Source organism: Microtus ochrogaster, chromosome 16 (genome assembly GCF_000317375.1).
Source record: "Microtus ochrogaster isolate Prairie Vole_2 chromosome 16, MicOch1.0, whole genome shotgun sequence".
In the NCBI taxonomy this organism is placed as follows: domain Eukaryota; kingdom Metazoa; phylum Chordata; class Mammalia; order Rodentia; family Cricetidae; genus Microtus; species Microtus ochrogaster.
Genome location: NC_022018.1, coordinates 61693266 through 61701022, shown reverse-complemented (window position 1 = coordinate 61701022; position 7757 = coordinate 61693266).

Genomic DNA, 7757 nt, shown 5'->3' with positions numbered 1-7757 from the left:
AAAAAAAAGAAAGTGATTTTAAATGGAACATTATAAGGATGATGGAGACCTTTATAGTGGGAATGAAAATTTCTCTTAATGAAATGGAGGAAAAAACAAACAAAAAGTTCGAAAAAAAATCAATAATGCAGCAAAGATTCAAGCAGTTAAGACATGAAAACTGAAATAGAGACAATAAAGAAAACAAAACCATGGGAATTCTGGAAATTCAAAGTGTGGGTAAATAAACAGAAACTGCAGATGCAGGCATAACCAACAGAATACAAGACATAGAAGAGAGAATCTCAGGTGTTGAAGATCCTATAGAGGAAATAGATTCGTTGGTAAAAGAAAATGTTAAATCCAACACATTCTTAACAAAAATCATCAAGGGAATCTGAGACTCAATAAAAAGATCAAACCTAATAATAATAAAAATAGAAGAAGAAAACATGAGATCAATAGCACAGAAAATATATTCAATAAAATCACAGAAGAAAGCTTTCCCCACATAAGGAAGGATATCCCTATAAAGTACAAGAGCTTGCAGAACAACAAGTAGTCTGGACCAAATTAAAAGTCCCCTTGACATTTAATAACCAAAGACAAAACATACAGAATAAAGAAGGGATGTTAAGAGCTGCAAAGGTAAAAAGGCCAAGTAACATATAAGGACAAACCTATCATAATTACATCTGACTTCACATTTGAAACCATGAAAGACAGAAGGTCCTGAGGGAGAGGTGCTGTAGCAACTAAGAGACCATGGATGCTATCCCAGACTACTATACTTAGCAAAGCTTTCAATCACCAGTAATGGGAAAAACAAGGTATGCCATGACAAATTCAGATTTAAACACTACCTATCCAAAAATTACTCCCTATATAAAGTATTAGAATAAAAACACCAACCCAAGGAAGCTAACTGACCACAAAAACACAAGCAACAGATAACCTCACACCAGTAAACCCCAAAGAAGGGAATCGCACAAACACAATTGCTGAAAAATAACAGGAATTCTCAGTCACTGTTCATTAAAATCTCTTAATATCAGTGGTTTCAACTCACCTATGAAAAGACACAGGGTATAAGAATGGATACAAAAGCAGGATCCATCCTCCTTCTGTGTACAAGAAATATGCCTCAACCTAAAAGACAGACATTACCTCAGAGTAAAGGGGTGGAATAAAACATTTCCCAATCAAATGGACCAGGAAACAATTGACTGTAGCAATCCTAATATCTAATAAAATAGACTTCAAACTAAAATCAATCAGAAGAAATGGGGAAGAACACTTCATACTCATCACAAAAAACTTAGTCAAGATGAAGTCATAATCTTGAACATCAATGCCCCAAGAACAAGAGCACCCACATGTTATAGATACATTACTAAAGCTTAAATTTCACATCAAACCCCACATACCAATAGTAGAAGACTCCAGTCTCCCTAATGGACAGGTCAACCAGACAGAAAATTAACAGAGGCATAAGAGAACTAACAGATGTCATGACTCAAATGGAATAAACAGACATCTATAGAACATTTTGCCCAAAGACACCTTCTTCTAAGCACCTTTTCTAAGCACCTCCTAGCACCTTCTCTGAAATTAACCACATACTTTGTAACAAACAAACCTTAACAAATACAAAAAATCAAAACAAACCTCTGTACTTATTGTATCCCCATAAAAGTTAGAATCAACAACGTACTAATTGCTGAAATCCTAAAAACTCATAGAAATCAAACAGTGCTCAGTTGAATCACCACTGAATCAAGAAGAAAGAAAGAAAGAAATTAAAGACTTCTGAGAGCTCAATGAAAATGAAGAAACAACTACCCAAACATATGGGACACTATGAAAGCAGTGCTCAGAGAAAAGTTCATAGCACTAAGTACCTACATAAGGAAAGTAGAGAAATCTCACAATAGTGATTTAATGTCACACCTGAAAACTCTAGAACAAAAAGAAGCAGACTCAGGCAGGAGGAGTATATGACAGGAAATAATCAAATAATGGCAGAATCAACAAAATGGAAAACAATACAAAGAATCAATAAAACAAAGTGCTGGTTCTTTGAGCAAATTAACAAGTTAGACAAATCCTTATCCAGACTACTCAAAAGGTGAGAGAGAAGTTCCAAATTAATAAACTCAGAAAAAAAAGTCGGGACAAAAGAACAAACACTGAGAAAATCCAGAAACTCATTAGGTCATACTACAAAAACCTATACTGCACAAAATTTGAAAAGGTAAAAGAAATGGACAATTTTCTGGAAAGGTACCACGTACCAAACTTAAAACAAGACCAGGTAAACAATTTAAATAGACCTATAAATTCAAGGAAATAGAAGTAGTCATCAAGAACCTTCGAAGAAGAAGAAGAAGAAGAAGAAGAAGAAGAAGAAGAAGAAGAAGAAGAAGAAGAAGAAGAAGAAGAAGAAGAAGAAGAAGAAGATCGGGATCGGGATCGGGATCGGGATCGGGATCGGGATCAGGATCAGGATCAGGATCAGGATCAGGGCCAGATGCTTTCAGTTGAACTCAACCAGAACTTCAAAGAAGAGCTAACATCTGTACTCCTCATAGTGTTCCACATATTAGAAACATAAGAAACATTGCCAAAAATCATTTTATGAGGCTACAGTTACCCTGATACCAAAATCACACAAAAAGAAAGATCTTTCTTGCTCTTGAATGGGTAAGATCAACATAATAAAAATGACAATCCTCAAAAACAATCTATAGATTCAATGCAATCCCCACAAAAAATCCCAATACAATTTTTCACAGACATTGAAAGAATGATTCTCAACTTCATATGGAAAAACAAAAAACCCTGGATAGCCAAAACAATCCTGTACAATAAAGGAATTTCTGCAGGCATCACCAATCCTGACATCAAGTTCTATTATAGAGCTACAGTACTGAAAACACCCTGGTATTGTCATAAAAATAGACAGGTTGACCAATGGATTAGAATTGAAGACCCAGGTGTTAATCCACACACCTATGAATAGTTGATTTTTGAAAAAGAAGCTAAAATTATACAATGGAAAAAAGAGAGCATCTTCAACAAATGGTGCTGGTATAACTGGATGTCAACATGTAGAAGAATGAAATAGATCCATATCTATCCCCATGAATAAAGCTCAAGACCAAAAGCATTAAAGGCCTCAATATAAATCTGATCACTCTGAACCTAATAGATGAAAGAGTAGGAAGAAACCTTCAAAGCATGGGCACAGGAGACCACTTCCTAAATATAACCCTAGTAGCACAGACCCTGAGAGCAACAATCAATAAATGGAACCTCCTGAAACTAAGAAGCTTCTGTAAAGCAAATGATACAGTCAATTAGACAAAAGGACAGCCCAATGAATGGGAAAAGATCTTCACCAACCAAAATTCTAGATTTATTTACCACACACATAAATAAGCAATACAGAAACATTATGGGTGCACAAAGGACCAAGATAACTGAGGTAATCTTGAACCAAAAGAATGCTAAGAGCAGCAGCATCCTACATAATTTCAAATGATAGTGCAGAGCCACAATAATGAAAACAGCATGGTGCTGACATATGAAACAGACATATGCATATAAACCAATAGAAAAGAATAGAGGAGCCAGATATTCCTACATGACTGTTTCTACAGTACACAAAACAAATGAAAAAGCAAAAACAACAAGAAAAATAAACTAAAAGCTAACAAAACAAGCAAAAACAATTGAAAGAAAAACAAAATCCTCAAAAATTGATGGTACAAAATTTTATTTGAAGAAACGGAGTTGGATGCTTCTATTTCATCCTGGGAAAGAAAACAAAACAATAAACAAAAAAGCAAACAGAAAAACAACTCCAAATGGATCAAACATCATCCTAAAACCTAATAATCTGTAACTTCAAAATCTGTCACAAGCGACTCTTTCAGGAATCTATAAGAAATACCTGAAGTAATCCTCAGCAAGAACACATACATAGCCTAAACTGACCATTTCCTGTGACCAGATCGGTGCCTAGCCAGACTGACATCAGAGAGGCTTCATTCAGCAGCAGCTGATAGAAGAAGACAGAGACACACAGTCAAACATAAGGTGCAGTTTGGCAAACACTACAGAAGAGGAGGAAAAAGTATTGCAGGAACCCGAGAGGTCGAGGACACCACAAACAACACACACAGAATCGGCTTAACTGGCATCACAGGAACTCACAGAGACTGAACTGACAATCAGGGAACCTGTTTTGGACTCACCTGGCAGTCTACATCTGTTTTAGTTGCATAGTGTGATCCTCTATGAGAAACCACGCAGAGGGAACAGCCCCTATTTCTGACTCTTAGACTGGCTGTTAGAACCCTACACCTCTTACTGGGTCACCTTGCCAAGCCTTACTATACAGGAAGGTGCCAAGACTTAGTGCAACTTGATATGTCATGTTTTGTTAATACTCATCAGAGATCTATCCTTTCCTAACAAAAACAGAATAGGAATGAATTGCAGGTAGGAACAAAATTGCAGGGGCAACGGACTGGAAGAAAATGACGGAGGGCAAACTGTGGCTGACATATAAAATAAATAAATAATTAATTTTTTATTTGAAGAAAGAAGTAGGATATACACTTCACCCTAGTGTCACATGGATGACATTTCTGGGTAGACTCTGTAGCACAGGAACTAAGACCAGCTCCTTACAAACTGGACCTCATTAAATGACAGTTTTCATGAAGCAGAGGAAACTACCAGCTGAGAAAAGGATTTTCCCACATAGTAGTGTAAAAATACTCACTGACTACTCTAAATGCCACAGAGAAATAATATCTTTAATAGGCACCAAACTAAAAAAAAATGATAAACCAAAAAACAAACAAATTAGAAATATGGGCTTTCGAACTGGACAGAAAGTTTGTTGCAGGAAATTGCTTGTTCTTCCCAGCTTCCCAGCTATCTTGAAATAATGACACAGAAACTATATTAATTAAAACACTGCTTGGCACATTAGCTCTAGTTTCTTAATGGCTAACTCTTACATATTAATTTAACCCATTTCTATCCATCTATATATCACCATGAGGTTGTGGCCTACCAGCAAAGTTTCAGCACATTTATCTCTGGAGGCAGTGGCTCCATGGCATCCCTCTAACTCCGCCCTTCTCCCTCCCAGCATTCAGTTTAGTTTTCCCTGCCTACTTAAGTTCTGCCTTGCTATAGGTTCAGAGAAGTTTCTTTATTCTTTTATGGTAATCACAGCACACAGAGGGGACTCCCACATCAAAGGTTCTCAAAAAAAAAAATAGAAATGGCTTATACACGTTAGAAAGTTTTCAAAATACTTAGATACTTGGGAATTCTGCTTAAATCTATGTAGAGATTCCATCTCATGTTAGTCAGAATGGTGATGGTCTGAAATACACATGAGAGGAAATTCTGATGCGGATGTGGGGAAGGGGACCCTTACATGCTGTCGTTGGCAAAGGATCAGCTCCATTCAGTGATCATACCTGGCTCTTGAAGATTTGAACAGACTTGACAATTAGTCTTGGGGGGGGGGTTAATCTTTCCTATGAGAAAATGAAACAGGAACCTAGAAACTTGGATGTCTACTAGGAACCAAACAGCAATGCCACTTCTTACAACACGCCTTCTCACAAACATTGAGAGGACACCACAGGATTTGGCATAGATCAGTATCTACCCTGAACACAATGCAGACACCGTGAACTGAAGGGGCCAGACACAGCCAGAGAGAAACACGAAAATGCCAGTGTGCTGGCTGGATTGTGCCACGTTGACAGAGGCTGGAGCTTTCTGGAATAAAGGTGCCTCAATGAAGAAAATGTCTCTTTATGATTGACCTTGCTTTAAAGCATTTCTAAATTAGAGATTGATGGGTTGAGGTCCAATTATTTTGTACAGTGCCATTCTTGAGTTTATGGTCTTGGGTTCTAAATCAGAGTAGGCTGTGGCAGATTGGGAAAAGATCTTCACCAACCCCATATCAGATAGAGGTCTGATCTCCAAAATATACAAAAAACTCAAGAAATTGGTCATCAAAAGATCAAATAATCCAATAAAATATAGAGTACAGACCTAATCAGAGAACTCTTAACAGAGGATTCTAAAATGGCTGAAACACACTTAAGGAAATGCTCAACATCCTTGTTCAACAGAGAAATGCAAATCAAAACAACTCTGAGATTCCATCTTACACCTGTAAGGCTGACCAAGATAAAAAAATGAAGACAACTTATGCTGGAGAGGTTGTGGGGTAGAGGGAACACTTCTGCATTGCTGGTGGGAATGCAAGCTGGTACAACCCCTTTGGATGTCACTGTGCTGATTTCTCAGAAAATTAGGAAACAACCTTTCTCAAGACCCAGCAATACCATTTTTGGGTATATATCTAAAAGATGCCCGGTTGTGCCACAAGGATATGTGCTTAACTATGTTCATAGCAGCATTGTTTGCCATAGCCAGAGCCTGGAAACAACCTAAATGTCCCTAGAACAAAGAATGAATAAGGAAAATGTGGTACATTACACAATGGAGTACTACAGAGCAGAAAAAAATAACATCTTGAAATTTGCAGGCAAATGGATGGAGCTAGAAAACATCATTTTAAGTGAGGTAACCCAGACCCAGAAAGACAATTATCATTTGTGCTCACTCATAAGTGGGTTTTAAAAATAAATCAAAAAAAACCAGTCCACAAATTACAATCCCAGAAAACCTAGACAACAATGAGTACACTAAGAGAGACATACATAGGTCTAATCTAGATGGGAAGTAGAAAAAGACAAGATCTCCTGATTCAATCCAAATTAAAAATATTGGGAGCATGGGGACCTTGGGAGAAGGTTGAAGAGGAGTGGAGAAGCAGGGGGGGGGGACCAGAGAAAAATGTAGAGCTCAATAAAATCAATTAGAAAAGCAGGCTGTGCAACCATAATGAACAAGCCAGTTAGCAACACTCTGCCACTACATCCTCACCCGCTATGGCTTCCAGATCCCAACCCTGCTTGAGTTCCTGTCCTGACTTCCTTTGATGATGAACTGTGGTGTGGATGTATAATCTGAATAAACCCTTTCTTTCCCAGGAGCTTTTGGTCATGAAGAACTATCACAGCAACAGTAACTCTAAGACAGACAAGAGATGAGAATTTCAGAGGCTGGCAAAAATAATGTAAAAATAAATTGTTATCTTTAGTTTATATAATGAAATATATTTGGATTCAAGAACATATGTTGTTTAATTCTAGTCTGTATATAAGATATGTTAAAGACATATGTCAGGGGAAATTAGGCCAGTTCCACAAAGATTTTCTTCCACCTGGTGCATGAGATTTGCCATTCATTAGACATGAAATGAGATGTATTGACATGAGAAGAAGACACCATTACTATACTAACATGGAAGCCTTACAGGTAAAATTGATCAATCAGAAACACAGTTTCAAACCTTGAAGACAAAGTAGAAGATTTAGACAGTCACTAAAAAATATGAATAAAGACAAAACCAGAAACAATAAAAGGAATAAGTAGAACTTTGGGACACTATGAAAAGACAGCATCTATGTATCGAGGGCATAGAAGAAAAAGAATAATTCCAGCTGAATGGCATAGACCAGATCTTCAGTGTGTTCATTAAAAAAAAAACTTCCCAGACTCCTCAAAATAAGAGAAGTCTGTTGCGGGAGGTCCTTCCGCTCCTCCAGCCTATAGCCGCTGAGATACCCGCCCATTGGGGCGTGGTCTCTCTCCCTTTAAAAAAGCGG